Here is a 14,346-nt window from a genome sequence, read left to right on the forward strand (position 1 = left end):
GCAGGCCTCCACTCAGGGACAAAATGAATCATAAGATGCCTGTATCTGTGTGTAGAATCACCTTGAAAGTGACAAGCTACAGTGCAGGCTGATGCAGGTCTTATACCACAGGGGTGGACACTGGGAGGAGGGTTGCATTGGGGATGTGACTTTTAAAATGCTTCTCTCACTTGCATGGTCGTTGCATATCTGGAAAATGCCTTAGTAAAACTGTGCAAAAAGGATTTTATGATTAAATGGCGTTCAGGCCTAAGCCCAAACAATCATGGGCAGGTTTTTACCTACATGAACTTCTGGGAAAGCATTTGAAAGGCGAGTGGGATATAGAACACTTCTCCCTTTTGTATCCTCCACATTGAGAAAGTCAGAATTCCAGACTCCTGCCCACTAACTGCCTACAGTATGCTCCTACCATTGTGTCCACTGCTCCCTTCCATGAGGACCAGGACATTAAAGCACGCCAAGGCTATACAGAGAATGGACCTCCTGTGTGCTACTATTTTTTTCTTTTTGGAAGGGCCAGAAAACTGGAACAGTTCCTGTGGAATTAGTCAATAAGATACACCAAAATGGGGATTCCACCTACTTCCAAATTGCATCCCGGTGGAGGAGCTCTCTGTGGCCTTGTTTCTGCTGGCCCTTCACTTCTGCTAAAACACATCACTTGCTGTGTGACATTTTCATTATTTACTGCTCTGAGGCTCAGAGAGCAAAGTGGCCAGGCTGGTCTCCACTCACTCATTCATTAGTTTTAATTAAACCCTCTAATTTTATTTATGCTGCCACAAACTGATTAACAATTTGCCAGCAAAGAGCAGGAAGTCTTAAAAAGCATCTTGAGGAATCTGTGAGTCTCTAAGCACAGCCCTAGCAGAAATGAGGTGGGTTGTGGGTAGATGCTCATGCCAGGCTGGAGGAGGCAAGTTAAGCTTCACCACTTGGTACAACTTTGGAACTGCTGATGGCTCTGAGATCTGTGGTCCCCAAGGGGATGATGCTTTGAGAGGCAGCGGCTGGACCTCTTTATCTGAAGTGCTTGACAGTCCTTGTAGCTCTGGGAGAGGGGACAGGGCTAGGGGTGGCATTCTGTGTCTGTGGAGGGAGAGGGTAAGGTGGTGGGGCAGCAGAGGTCCCAGTTCCCCATCAGTTGGGGAAATGGACACTGACCCAGCCAATTGCAAAATAGTCTGGGGAGTGCTGTGCTGGACTCAGAGAGCAAAGAGGACTTCCTGCAGCCTGAAGGTGGTGGTGGGAAAGCTTTATGAAAGGACTGGAATTTGAGGTAAATAATGGGGGACTCACACAGTATCACTGTATTGACAACCCAGAGAGAAGAAGGACATGAACAAAGACTCAGATATTTATTCCTCCACTTTCCAAGGGTCAGACGCACTGCTAGCTCCAAATATGAGGGAGAGAAAAATGAATGAGGATGTTAACAGGCTGAAGTGGGAGGTTAATCTCGCAATGTGCGTGTATGATTTCCCCCCCTCTAAAACCACTGTCAACATTGCTGTTTTAGGTCCTTCTTCTGTTCCTTAACATGGGGAGGAAAGAAAACTGGGTCTCTTGCCAGACAATATTACCCAGGTCACATCTGATAAGTTTAGCCAATATTTTTTTGAGAAATGTTTATTCAAGTACTTTGCTTATTTTAATTGGTTTTTTCTTTTTGTTGTTGAGTCAGCAGAGTTCTTTATCCATTCTGGATACTAGACACTTCTCAGATACATGACTCGCAAGTATTTCCTCCCATTCTGTGGGTCGTCTTTTCCCTTTCTAGAGAGTGTCCTTTGATGCACAAAAGTTTCTAATTTTGATAAAGTACAATTGATCTATTTTTTTCTTTTATTGCTCTGCTTTTGGTGTCATATCTAAGAATCCATTGCCAAATCCAAGGTTATGAAGATTTACCTCTAAGTATTCTTCTAAGAGCTTTAGTTTTAGCACTTACATTTAGGTCTATGATCCATTTTGAGTTGATTTTTGTATGTGGTAAGAAGTAGATTCCAACTTTATTCTTTTACATGTGAATATCCAGTTTCCCAGCACCATTTGTTGAAGAGACTATTTTTTTCCCCATTGAATGATCTTGGCACTAGTGTTGAAAATCAATTGACCACTGGGATTCCCTGGTGGTCCAGTGGTTAAGAATCCGCCTTCCAATGCAGGGGATGCAGGTTCGACCTTGGTTGGGGAACTAAGATCCCACATGCCGCAGGGCAACTAAGCCCGCGTGCCACAACTACTGAGCCACAACTACTGAGCCCACGTGCCACAACTGGAGAGTCTGCATGTCGCAATGAAAGATCCCGTGTGCCGCAACTAAGACCCAACGCAGCTGAAGATAAATAAATAAATAAATATTAAAAAAAGAAAAAAGAAAATCAATTGACCATAGATATGTGGGTTTATTTCTGGACTCTCAATTTTATTTCGTTCATCTATGACTATCCTTATGCAAAAATATTTTAAAAATATAAATTTATCATGTAACTTCCTTACTTTAAACCATCTGATGGATTCGATTTGCACTTGGAATAAAATCTAAATTCCATACCTAGTTTACAGAGCTCTAGGTAACTGGCCCCTGCCTACCTTGGCTTTAGCCACAGTGGCCCAATTTCTAGTGTTTAAATTTGCCAAGTTTGTATTGCCTTGCTGTTGGGCTGCACCCTGCAGACCTACAAGGCTTGTACTTGCCCAGCTTCAAGACAAAAGAAAGAGCCTGGAATCAGCAACAGGGACATCAATGGTTTAATGGATAGGGGGAGTGTACAGGTCTGAAGCAAGGTCCTGGAGCAACATCCCACTGTGTAGGATGTGGCGGCAGTCTTCGCTCCAGGAAGGGGAGATTGGCAGTTACAGGGGGAATTGACATCAGGTTGGCTCATTGGTTACCAGGGAAACTAGCATGCCCCTCACTGCCCCTTTGATAAGAACTATCACCAGCTTGGGCCTGGGGCAAGTATGTAGGAAGGTCAGTCAGTGAGTAGGGTATAGGTGAAGCAGGCACTGGTCAAGCAGGGAATGTAGAGAGACCAAGAGAAGAGCCATCGTGAGTAGCCTGACCATATACTTGTCCTCTCTGCACTACTGTTTCTCGTCAAGAATCCTCTTCTGCCTAATCCCCACATGGTGATCTTCTTCCTATCATTCAGATTGCAGCTGAAATGTCTCCTATTCAGATACTACTTCACACTCACTAGAGGGGTGCCCCAGTCAGTTTCTAAGATGTTACCCTATTTTATTTTCCTTAATAGCATCTGTTACTTCACATTTTTGTTTAAAGCGTTTGTGGTTTCTCTCCCTCTGATATAAGTCCCACGAGAGCAGGGACTCTGCCTTGTTCCCTTCTGTGTCCCCCACATTCAGTGGAGCACCTGACTCCTAGTGAAACGGAGCAGGACCCTATGGTCCTTCCCCTCCCATGTCCTGTTCCTGCCCTTTGCCTGAGGAAAAACTTTAGCCAAAGACTATGCTTAATCAGAGAAGTGAGAAAATGCAGAAGCAAGGAAAAGCAGTCAACCGGGACAAGACAGTAATAGTTTAGTCAGTAAGCAAAGTCAAGGACCTTCAGTTCCTTCTCAAGGGCTACAGATAATATTCTGAGCCGTATCCTGTGAGCTGTCCTGTAGATGCTGAAACCCCACCAGGTGGAAGACGTTAACTACACGAGGACCAGACTGTAGCCATGACATAAGCTGCCACAATTCTGAGAACTGGCCTCAAAGAAACGGGAACAAACCGACCCTGGAACTGAAGATTAACTGAACTTAAAACAATCAAAATGATGCTGATCAGACCACCGCATGACCAATTTCAAGGTGACTGTCAGAGCTGACGGTGCTGTTTCTGCACGTAGCCCCCTTCCTCTGTCTATAAAAGCTCTTGGCCACTGATTGTCATTGGAGGGGGGGAGTCGGCCTTTGGCTAGGAGTCTGCCCTTGGCGTGCTCCACCCCGCCGGCCCCAGGTTGCCGGCATCCAAAATAAAGCAAACTTTCCTTTCCACCAACCTTGGCTGTTTATTAGCTTTTGAGTAGGGGGGCAGCCGCACCTCCACTTTTGGTTATAATAGTAGCCACTCAATCAAAGGCATCTGTTGAAATTACTCAAACCCACTGGTTGATGCTCTGCTTCCTCTAGTGGCCATTGGTGTAATAGCATTCTCTCAGAGTTGGCTGCTCAAAGGGAGCTGCACTGACAATGAACAAACAAGTGAAATTGCCCCACAGCGTACAGCACACTAAGATCATGTGAATCTACTTTCTTTCTACGAATTTAAGCTGCAATTAGATATCCTGTAAACACATCCATGTCCTCAGGTTATTCTTACAATTGCTAAATTCTTCTTTATATTCATACTCTCAATCAGTTTCCATTGATATGAATAGATTGATGATAACTTTTCTTCTCATGTGTTCAGAATCATCACAAGTCCCTTAGAAGTCTCCTTAATGTATAACTGCAGAGATTAGTTATAATGCTGGTTACTAACAATAAAATTACACTGAAATAGTGGAACCTGCTAAAATCAGGGCACACTGAGATTAACTGGTACCTTTTAAAGTTTGCGTAGGAGATTTGCTTATACATATTTGTTCTCTTCTTTCTATACCAGCTTTGGAGAGCAAGGAGTTTGCTGAAGATTACCAAAATGCCCCTAAAAGATTAGGAAAAAAGCAAGCAACGCCCAAAATTAATCAGGGAGGGATTTGTGAAAAATCAGGGCAACAACAATGTTGGACAGAATATATGAAACAATGAGATTAAGAGAGATAGAGGCACAGAATGCTGTTACAGAGGTGTGCCCAAAAAGTAAGGAGACTGTTCCTCATTCCTACATTATACTCCCCCACTGTACACACCCGTGAACATGCACACATATATACATATAGCTACATTTTTCAATGGAATCATATGGTTTTATATGGCCATTGCTCTTAAAATTATTTGCTCATTTATTCAACATATATTTAACATTAATTTTTCCAATGGTTGCCAAGATAGTTCTAAACAATATGCTTTTCCCTTTATTTTTTGATTTATCAAATCTGCACAGTTTTCAATGCACTTCCAATATACATTTCCCCCTCACGTTTACGGGGAATGGAGAACCAAACTGATGCATTGTCGTTACCCAGAAGTTTTTAAAAGTGAGAGTCGACATAGTCCTTCTGCTTTGTAAGGTTAGGGGGAGAGTTTCTTACACTGAACACTAAATAGAACGTCAAGGTACGAGGACAATTCTGGTCATATTTAAATGAGTTAATATTTGTAAAGCACTTAGGACAAAACCTGGCCCACAGTCAGGGCTATATAAGTGCTTGTTAAGTAAAATGCATTAAAATCGAAAACAGTAAGTGCTTATACTAGGGATTTTTGAAATACTGGTTTTGGGGTGTAGAGGAGATGCAAGGGCCTAATTCTGCTGAGAGGGTCAAGGAAAGCTTCAGAAGACGAAAGTTTAGGCTGAGTTTGGAATAGGTGAGAGAATTCCAGGTGAGAGACTCATGTGCAAAGTCACATGGGCCTGAAAATAAGAAGTGGAGGTATGCTAGGGAAAGATTAACTGCTCCCCTCCCACCAAAAGCCCTGGCTCATAGAGTTTATCCATTTCTGCAGTGTAAATACTCCTACACGACCAATTTCAAGCTACCAATGTGAAGTCACTGAAAGCAGAGTGGGTTATGGACTGAATTGTGTCTCCCGTGACCACCCTCACATGTTGAGGTCCTAACCCCTCACTGTGAATGTATGTGAATGTATGTAGGGCCTTTGGGATGTATTGATACTTAAGGTTAAATGAGGCCTTAAGAGTGGTGGGTCCTAATCTGATGGGCCTGATGCCCTTATAAGAAAAGGAAGAGATACCAGAACTCTCTCTCCACTAAGAAGGTGGCTGTCTGCAAACCAGGAAGAGCCCTCATCAGCACTGAATCAGCTGGCACCTTAATCTTGGACTTCTCAGCCTCCAGAACTGTGAGAAAATAAGTATGTTGTTTAAGCCATTCATGTTTTGTTATGGCAGCCCAAGAAGTCTAAAACAATTGAGAATAGATGCACACAATAGACTTGCTAGCCAGTAGGAGCCAACAGCAGCACACTACAAATAGAATAGTATGTAGTTCCTTAAATTTTGAGCATACCCCGGGAGAGAAGGACAGAAATGATGCAGAAAAATCTGATCGGGCAGGATAATAAAATGGCTTGGATAACATGTTAAAGAGCTTGGATTTTATCGTACAAGAGTGGGTCTGAGGCAGAGGAGAACATGATCAGAGCAGCGTCTTAAATCCCTCTGGCAAATGCATGCAAATGCATGGGTAGGGAACAAGACTGGAGTGAGAAGACTGGTTCCAACAGAGGGGATGGAGAAGGTTGGGTAGGTGTGTAAGCTACTGAGGCAGAACCAGTGGGGACTGAGTGAGTAGGGAGGAAAGGAGAGGTCTTGGCTGATATCTAGATGTCTCAGTTTATAAATGAGCATTACAAATAAGTTACTGAAAATCCCACTATTATATTCTATGTCCACTTAGGCTGCTAACAAAAATATAGACTGGGTGGCTTATAAACAACAGAAATTTCTCACTGTTCTGGAGGCTGGGAAGTTTGAGATTAAGATGCCAGCAGGTTCGGTGTCCGGTGAGAGCCCACTTCCAGGACCACCATTTTGTCGTTGTGTCCTCACACGGTGGAAGGGCTAAGGGTATCTCCCTTTTATAGTGTATTAGTTTCATTTGTAAGGGCATGGGGGAAAAGAAGGGTCCTGAATATTCAGGTGGGCACAGGAATCTTCAAATTCTGCTGCTAACATGAACTTATTACTACTTTCAGTCTAGAGAGGTCAGAGGAAAGTTGGCTTAGGGAAAGTATATATAGATCCTTTAGTTAAATACAAATTCATGTGAAAAGCTTTCCTGAATTAATAGTGACTCTAAATCATTATGCATTTTCTAAATTAAAGGGATATGAAAAGGATAATTACAATTGTGTGGGGTTTGATGCATATCTTGTTTGATGTTCCAGACCCACTCCCCATCTCTCTCTACCCTGCCCTGTGCTCTAAGATACTGATCTATATAGATGGGCATCAACAGGCTCCCTTGCCCTCTGGCTTCAGTGATTTTGTCCAATGGGATGCACCAGCAGATGAAATAATGGAGGATAGTGAGGTCCGGGTATTTATCTGCTTAGTTCCCTCCTGCTGAGTGACCACAGGTTTATGCATTTCTCTGGTCAAGTGGTCTTCTTCACTCAGCTACTCTCTTCTGAACCTGTATCCTCCCATTATCCCTTCAGGCCCAGGGATGGTGTATTAGCTTGGTAGGGCTGCTATACAAAGTACTACAGACTAGGTGGCTTAAACTACAGAAGTTAATTTTCTCACAGTTCTGGAGGCCAGAAGTCTGAGACCAAGGTGTCTGCAGGGTTTTCTTCTGAGTTCTCTCTTCTTGGCCTGTAGATGGCTATCTTCTCCCTGTGTCTTCACATGGTCTTTCCTCGGTGTCTGTCCTAACTTCCTCTTCTTATAAGGACACCAGTTATATTGGATTAGGGCCCACCCTAATGACCTCATCTTAACTTAAAGGTTTTTAGGCTCTTTAAAGACCAGATCTCCAAATACACATTCTGAGGTACTGGGGGTTAGAATTTCAAATGAATTTGGGGGGATGCAATCTAGCCCATAACAGATGGGAACAGAGGCTCCTGGCCTCTTGCTAGCCCCAGGGTTACTTTGCCATCCTGAGTTGTTTTCCTAAACCTGCCCACACCTCTGTAAACACTGTTATTAATTCTTCTCAACTACCTAGTCTGAGTGTACCATCTGCTTCCTGTCCAAATTCTGAATGATACATAGGGGCTCACCAAAATAATACACATTAAAAAGCGGACCTCATTCTCAGAATGGTTGGTAACCACTATATATCTGGGAGAAACTGCTCTCACATTCAAGCATTAAAACTAATATCTTATCAATATTTTATTCAAGAGATGACTAGAATTCTTTATTCCTTTTTAAAAAAACAAGTTATACTTTGATGTGGGATGGCTCTAGGCATACGTAGATTGGCACTGCTAACAGGAGAGATACAGTGGTATTACTGAGCGTTATCAAGTACACTTCCCACCCCCTTTTCCTACCTTCCAACTTCAGGCTTCAAAACGAGTAAGGCACTTCTCTACCTAGGCCCCAAAGATCCTTCCCACAGTCACTGCCACTCCCAGAGGGCTTTCTGGCTCTGGCCCCTGGAAAATCCACCCTCTCCCAGAGCAGGAATCCCTGGGCTAAGAAGCTGCTGTATGGTACAGCTGCCACCCATCATGGGCTACTCCTTCCTTAGGTGTAGCTCAATTTCCTCCCTTTGTTCTGAACCCGTGTATGAACACTTCGTTTCCGCAAATGTTCCTAGCTAAATTCTCACCTGGCTCAAAATTCTCCTTACCTCTTTGATCTGAGGACAAATATTAAATGACTGGCTCACTAATGCAATCAAGGCATTGACGTAGGCCCACTATGCACACACACCCACCCCTGCTTGGGGGGTGGGGTGTGCGTGTGTGTGTGTGTGTGTGTGTGTGTGTGTGTAGAGCGAAGGGGGGAACAGCGAAGGGGGGAACAGAGATAAATAAGCCCTATTACGTGCTAACAGCCGTGCCGTTTGACCAAGAGAGGTCACTACGCCTACTGCGCGCGGCTACTGAAATGTGCAGTGCTCAAGCCAGCTCCCTTCCCCAAGCTCAATTTCTTTTTGGAGTTCATTGTAAGCACTTACATTCGCACGGCACACTAGTATACGTACCTCTCTCTCTTTTTCTGGAAACATGTCTTTTAATTCTTATAACCGCCTTACTACAGAGGCATTTTTCACCACGAGTGAAGCGCTGGTCACAAGCCACAGGTCAGCAGCCTACGCCACTTTCGCACCCGGTTCACAGGTAGAAAGGCGGGGCTGCATTCTTCGCTCAAACCACGTGGTCTCGCCCGCAGTTCAAAATAAACTCTAGAGTCGGCGCATGCGCCGTAGGCCCCACACGCGCAAGCCCGTCAGGTCATTGTTGGGGGCGGCGCTTACGGCGGGCAGACGACGCACGCGCCGCGGCCGGTCCCAGTCCCGGTTGCAAGGCTGTTGGTGAAGGCGTCTGCGTCTACGTTTCCGTACGGCTGGCCGCGCGGCCCTGGGGTGAGTGTTATGGCGGCTGGGTTGAACGTCGGGCGGGAGATGTCTGGGGCCCGCTCGGGCTGTCCAGGCGGCCGCGGCCCCGCCTGGACCTCTGGCAGCCGGGAACGAGCCCATCCGCGCGGGCGGCCGGGAGCCGGCCCTCGGGCCAGGCGCTAGCCTAACGCGCCAGCCCACCTGCGGCCGGAAGTGACGCTGCGGGGCGCTCACCTTGGGGGGCCGCGGGGTGTCCCAGTTTCTGGCTGCGCCGCAGGCAGGCGGGCTGTCATGTAAGCATCAACTTTTCGGCTTTGTGTTCGGCCCCCGCGCGCAGGGGCAGCCCGGCCCTGTTTGATCTCGGTTAAAACACTGGAGTTGTTATTTGAAAGAGAGAATCGGGGTAAGTACAAGTCAGGCACTTTAGGCATTGATACAGTAAAAGTGGGAGTATGTGAAGGAGGATTGAGCAGTCCGCATATAAGTTCCGTAACAGAAAGATTTCCCACGTAGCATCCATCTTCAGTGCTGTCTCCCTGTTCCAGGCTTCTGTCACTTGTCACCCGTACGTGTCTCAACATGTCCATGTTGCAGTGTTTCCTCCAATCCATTATCCGTACAGTAGTCCAGCTGGTCTTTTACAGACATAAATTGGGTCATGCCATCGTCACCCTGTTTAAAACTCTTCGAAGTCACTCCATTACACTTGGAGAAAAATCCAAGTTCATGTTTCCTCAGGCCCTTTGTGTTTCCTCAGGGCCCTTGCCTGCCCCTTAGTCTTCACTTATGCCCATTCCCCTCCCCAGCTCTGTATGCATTCAACCAAACCTCCCAACCAGAATCCAGCTCATCCCACAGAAGCCCCAGTGCTTAAAGAAAGACAATGAAGATATTGTTTTCTCAGATGATTAAGCCTTGCAGAGTGTTAGAAGATGTTTTGTAGAATTTACACAATAAATGGAGTCATTATCAGCTCCTTTAACTCTGTTATTCATGTAAAATAAAATAAAGATTTCTCACAATGCTCCAGCCTTCTTCCATTTTTCCAACCGCACCAGCTCTTTCCAGCCTTGGGAATTACACATGCTGTTTCTTTGCAAAATGTTCACTTTTGGCCTGTTAACTCCTATTCATCCTTCAGATGCTGGTTCAAATATCACTTTATCAGAGAGACCTCCCTGACCTCACACCTACCTCTGCAATGTCAATTAGGCTCCTCTGTTGTTTTGTCATAAAGAATCCTATACTTCTTACGGCAGTTACCACAGTTACATTTGTGTGTGTGTGTAATTTATGTATAAATACATACTTATACGTAAATATGTATATGTATATATAAAATTCTTAAAATGTGTGTCATCCGCAAGAGCCTGTAAGCTCTATGGGGACGGAAACTAGTTAACCTAGTACATTGCCTGGTGTAATTGACTTTCAATAAATTTTTTTTTAAAATAAATGTTAAAAATATATATATTTATTTATTTGGCTGTGCCAGCACACGGGCTCTTAGTTGCGGCGTGCAGGATCTAGTTCCCTGACCAGGGATCGAACCCCGGCCCGTTGCATTGGGAGCGTGGAGTCTTAACCACTGGACCACCAGGGAAGTCCCTCCATAAATATTTATTGAATGTCATATAATTTATTTCACTTTGGAAACTCTTTATCTTCTGAGGAGAGCTTCCTTGTTTTCATCTCTTACTCCCAGGAGACTTGCCCTTTGGTCCATTCTCCAAGTGGCTTCTTGACTGCCTCCTTATTTCTTTTTTCCCTTTTCCCTTCCCTTCCCTTCCCTTTCTCCCTCCTTCCCTCCCTCTTCCAGTCCCTTCTGGCTTGTTTTTTTAAAAATCTACCCAGCTTGGACCCCAAGGTCAATTACTCAGCATCTTTACCCCATTCTCTGATTACTTTATTATTCCAGTGATCTCCCTGCCATGGCATATCCTTAAGGGGATAAGGCCTCTGTTTCCTTCTCTACTCACTTCTTATCCCACTGCAGTCTGGCTTTGTCCCCTTTGCTCCACTAAGGTTTCTTTTACTAAGGTAACTAGTGACCTGCTTTCCAAATCCACTGGACCCTTTCTGGTTTCCTTTGGAACTTGACCTATTATCTTCCATTTTTAACCATTCCTCCTTACTTTTTTTTTTTTTTTAAATTAATTAATTAATTTATTTTTGGCTGTGTTGGGTCTTCGTTTCTGTGCGAGGGCTTTCTCTAGTTGCGGCAAGCGGGGGCCACTCTTCATCGCGGTGCGTGGGCCTCTCACTATCGTGGCCTCTCTTGTTGCGGAGCACAGGCTCCAGATGCGCAGGCTCAGTAGTTGTGGCTCACGGGCCCAGTTGCTCCGCGGCATGTGGGATCTTCCCAGACCAGGGCTTGAACCCGTGTCCGCTGCATTAGCAGGCAGATTCTCAACCACTGCGCCACCAGGGTAGCCCACCCCTCTTACTCTTTTTCTGTTATTGGAAGTTTTCTCCAAACATTATTATTTTAACCTTTTCTTTGTTATTATTTTAACCTTTTCTTTGTATTACAGTGTTATTACTTAATATTTTGATGGATTTAATGTCTTTTTTTTAACCTGAAAAGGAAATCTTTGTATACATACAAATAAGAACAATGAAAACAGAATTGTTAAATTCCAGCTAGTATGAAGACTCTGAGCCAGAATCCTGCTCTCTCTGTTGAAAATGATAGAGTTCCAATCTTATCCTTTCTCCTGAAAATAATCAGAACGGCCCCAAATGGAGGAACTTTCTTACTCTGCTGTTCTCTTTTAACCTTTTCAATGTTAGCCTCTTCTTACCTTCTAAAAGGATCTTTGGTACCTGTCACAGCCTTGGAATCCCTGGGGCTGTTTACTCTGCCAGTGCATCCACATCTTGTCCAGATTTTCTCTAGCGCCTAGATTTGCATTTCTGCCTGCGTGCCAGCTGGACACGTTACTGCCAGCTCTCCCTGCTTCCCATCTGCTGCTTTTCTGATTCATATTTTTGTGACTGAATTCACGAGTGACTCAGTTGTCCAGACCAGACTTGTTATTTTAGATTCCTCTCTGAACCTTACTTCCTTTCAGCGTGTATGAACACCTCCTGTATATCAGATCCTGGGTCACATGTTCAAATCTCAGTTTGTATGTGTTTTTTGAACTCCAGACCCAGTGCACTGTCCTTTCCTCTGTGCCCACCTGGCCTCTTTTTTTTTCTCAGAAAGAGAAAAACAGATATCATATATTAACGTGTATATGTGGAACCTAGAAAAATGGTACAGATGAACCGGTTTGCAGGGCAGAAATTAAGACACAGATGTAGAGAACAAATGTATGGACACCAAGGGGGGAAAATGGCGGGTGGTGGTGGCGGTGTGATGAATTGGGAGATTGGGATTGACATATATACACTAATATGTATAAAATGGATAACTAATAAGAACCTGCTGTATAAAAAATAAATAAAATTCAAAAATTCAAAAAAAAAAGAATTTACAGAAAAAAATAATATATGCCCTTGGTCACAGGGAAACAGAAGGAAAAAAGGGAAATAGATTCTGTATCTTTACTGTTAGAAAAATATCTCAGTGTATATTCCAAAGTGACTTGCTCCAAATACTGTAGGTAATGTTAATTTTGAAGACTACGTTGATCAGAGATTTTCATTTGAATTAAAGAATTTATTGAGTTGCTAAGATAACTTTCAAAAATTAATTATTTTTTTGGCTGCGTTGGGTCTTGCTGCGTGTGGGCTTTGTCTAGTTGCGGCAAGCGGGGGCTACTCTTCGTTGCGGTGCGCAGGTTTCTCATTGCTGTGGCTTCTCTTGTTGTGGGGCATGGGCTCTAGGCACGTGGGCTTCAGTAGTTGTGGCGTGCGGGCTCACTAGTTGTGGCTCGCCGGCTCTAGAGTGCAGGCTCAGTAGTTGTGGCGCGTGGGCTTAGTTGCTCCGCAGCATGTGGGATCTTCCCGGACCAGGGCTTGAACCCATGTCCCCAGCATTGGCAGGCGGATTCTTAACCACTGTCACCAGGGAAGTCCCCCACCTGGGCTCTTGCCTGTGCCTCTTTTACAGACCTGCCCCTCTGTGTTGTTACTGGCACGCTTCTCCTCCAGTAGAGAGTGAGCTGCTCAGGGCAGGATGACACTTAAGTTCCTGGCATCTTTGTATCCTAGTGCTTGGCCACTGGGATCATTTTATTTAATGAGGAATGAGTGGGGCTTGTTGGGGAATTTGTCGTCATTTCATAGAAATAAAGTTTCAGTGCTTAAAGAAACCTTAGTTTATTCACAGTTAAATAAAAAGGAAAGCTGTCACTTTTTTTTTAATGTATATAAAAGTATTTATTCGATGGAGTTATACAGGCAATATAGCGAACACATTTTCATTCAAGGAGTTCTTGATTTCTTGGAGTAAAATGTGAGAGTTCCCCTTTATTCCTACCTGTTCCTTCTGCTTCCCCCTCCCAATTGTCGCAGGTTTAGTTTGTATCTCCAGATCATTTTGAATGCATTCCATACACACAGATGTGGATACACATTGTTTTCCAATATAAATGTCTTCATACGATGTGACTTTTTTCGTCTTACTTGGCTTTTATATCACTACCATTGAAAATACTTAATGCCTTTTAAAAACTATTTAAAAGCATGCTACAATAAATATCCTTATGTATATGTGAGTATTTCTCTGGAATAAGTGCCTAGTAATGTGAATTTTAAATCTTGATAGATATTGCTAAATTGCCTTCCAAAAGAATTTTACTAACTTATGTTCCCACCAGCATTATGTGAAAGTGGATTTTTCTTGCCTATCCTGGATTATCAGTCATCATGTTTTTGCCAGCCTGATGGTGAGAAATTATATCATGCATTGAAATTGAGTTATTTTTGAGAATATTTTAATTAATCTTCCTCAGATTCTGATTTGAGTGGTGCTATTTATTATCTCTTGTTCAGAGTTTCTGTTTTTTGGAGTTCAACCTAAAAGTTTTTAGTGTTAGATTTGTAGAGACTCTCTCTCAAGTCACTAAATCTATACTTTACAGTTGATCTTGCCACTATGATGTAGGTCACTTGTGCCATAATGCAGTGAAGAGGCTAACTTGGAAAGCAGCAGTGAAATGACTTCAGTTGATTTGGAGAAGACTCTGTGGGCATCATTCAGGATTCTGGTTGCCAGCTTTCTTAGCTGGCTACCC

At 43.9% G+C, this 14,346-nt stretch overlaps 1 protein-coding gene across 5 annotated transcripts in view; it reads left to right on the forward strand.

Annotated features, from left to right (window-relative positions):
• The first annotated feature begins 9,088 nt into the window (after positions 1–9,088).
• Positions 9,089–14,346, forward strand: part of ERCC6 (ERCC excision repair 6, chromatin remodeling factor) — a 70,523-nt gene continuing 65,265 nt past the window's right edge. For 4 of the 5 annotated variants that reach the window (XM_036828238.1, XM_036828241.1, XM_036828240.1 and 1 more), the window contains exon 1: positions 9,089–9,187. The gene's annotated coding sequence lies outside the window, so the exon portion shown is untranslated. The remainder of the gene's footprint in view (positions 9,188–14,346) is intronic. The other variant, XM_036828239.1, reaches the window with a different exon arrangement.

Source organism: Balaenoptera musculus, chromosome 16 (assembly GCF_009873245.2).
Source record: "Balaenoptera musculus isolate JJ_BM4_2016_0621 chromosome 16, mBalMus1.pri.v3, whole genome shotgun sequence".
NCBI classification, from domain to species: Eukaryota; Metazoa; Chordata; class Mammalia; order Artiodactyla; family Balaenopteridae; genus Balaenoptera; species Balaenoptera musculus.